The 1,926-nt window shown below is 33.9% G+C and overlaps 1 long non-coding RNA gene across 1 annotated transcript; it reads right to left on the bottom strand.

Moving 5' to 3' along the window:
• Positions 1-1,018: 1,018 nt before the first annotated feature.
• LOC311080443 lies at positions 1,019-1,660 on the bottom strand. Its single transcript, XR_014605593.1, has 2 exons — positions 1,583-1,660; positions 1,019-1,335 (listed from the first exon to the last, which is right to left on the bottom strand). It is a non-coding gene; the product is annotated as an uncharacterized lncRNA (long non-coding RNA).
• Positions 1,661-1,926: the final 266 nt, after the last annotated feature.

The raw sequence follows: 1,926 nt of genomic DNA, 5'->3' as shown, positions 1-1,926 counted from the left end.
CTGAAGCGATCAAGGCGCCCCATATGAAAAAAACCTGCATGGTTCATATACAGCAACCATATATCTTCCTTGCATAAATCGACCAGAATTACCTTCTGTGTTTCATGTAAGGCCCATACATGTCTTATACAAAATCAGACCGATTATGGCCACTTTCATACTAAATAGCACACATACAACTTGTATGGGATTTTTGCGTTATATATGACTACTGTTAAAAGACTTATATGAGTTTTACATGACAAAAGTATGCAAATGTGTATGGTATAAGTAGAAATATATAAAACTCATATAAAATTCATATATAAATCATTTAAAGTTCTTATATTGAATCATATGCTAGTCAAATTAAAGTCATATAAAATTTATACACATTTTGTGTCATTTGTTTATGTGTTTCATACAGATTTCATGTTTTGATGACCAACATCTGATTCACTTATATGCAGTTGGCAAAATTTTTAAATTGTACAGTGCAGAAGCCGGTTTGAGGATTACAGTCAGAGTATCACTGACCTTTATGAAGTTAATTTTCCTAAAGGATTTGAAAGAGCAGTTGAAAAGCAATGACATTGTAACTTTGTGGATTTACATTAATTGTGAACTGTCTGGGCCTGTTGTTTGTGAACAAAACAAATCATAACATATTATTGCAAATGAACAAAGTTGAGTCAAACATGTTTCTAGAACAGTGATTAAAATGTTGAAAATTAGCTGGAATATGTTTTTGTTATGTGACATGAACTCTGGTGGTGATGCACTAAAAACTTTTAATATGATTTACTAATTTTTTTGGTGAAACATTTTTACACTTAGAATACTGATTAGCCTAGATTAAGCAGTGAAATCCATTACATACACTGTATTAACAGAGTAAATATAAGTAAAACAAATTAAATAGATCCGAGTATAACAAGTATTTATGAGTACTATTAACTGTGTTTATATGCCAGTAATATTAACTTTTTTATTTCCTCTAAACCTTTGTAAAAATATTCCATACAACCACCGGTATAACTACATGACATTGGCCTTTATTGTCGATGAGTAGCCTACAGCAATACAGCATTTTTTATACTATTTTTAACACATATACAATATTGCCTACATTTAAACTCATGTAACAAACATTTTCGAAGTAAAAATTAAACATTTAGGCCTAAACATTCAAGCAATTCAAGTGTAATCAACCGGTCTGTTATCCAATATCCACCGGATCAGTGTTGGTTGCCGTGCCGGAGACGGACTCGCCTCTGCGGGGGAACCTCTAACTTTACACCGCCGTCCTGCGTCACTCAAAGCCGAAATATGCTGCGACGCGACTGACACCATAACCTGCCAATAAACAAACAGTGCACAGTTCTGAGGACATTTTATCATCCAAATTAGTTATATTCATTATCTTTAGGAATATAGTCGTGTGTTTTTTATGCAAGTCGTTACAATCACGGGAAAAGGCATGCGCGAGTCGACACTCGTTTAACTCGTGAGTAACATTGCGTCTCTGTATGTTCTTCCGCATTAAATAAAATGATTTAAAGCACATTAATGATTATACAGATAAATAAAAACATACACACACCTGAATTTCACAGAGGAGTTGCACCAGTTCAGCGACGCTGAGAAGAGAAGAGGAGAACTCTCTGAAGACTGGAGAGAGCTCAAACAGCGCGCGCACACTCAACCGCTGAGTGTCGTCAGAGGGTGGGGGAGGGGTGCATTGTTTTAATTGATTTAATTTTATGCGTGTTAAAAATTAATAATATTGATTTTAAGTAATAGGCTATTTGTGGTTCTTGAAACAGATCAGTTTAATTATCCATTCCCAAATAATGTGATGGAAATTTCACAAATATATTAGAGCTAATATAGGCCTATTTGTGAAATTTCCATCATTTCTTAGCTCTAAGCGTATTTTAAATAAAT

Source organism: Abramis brama (genome assembly GCF_963993115.1).
Source record: "Abramis brama genome assembly, chromosome: 3".
NCBI lineage: Eukaryota > Metazoa > Chordata > Actinopteri > Cypriniformes > Leuciscidae > Abramis > Abramis brama.
The sequence above is the reverse complement of the archived record's forward strand: the minus strand, read 5'-3'. Positions and strand labels throughout refer to the sequence as shown.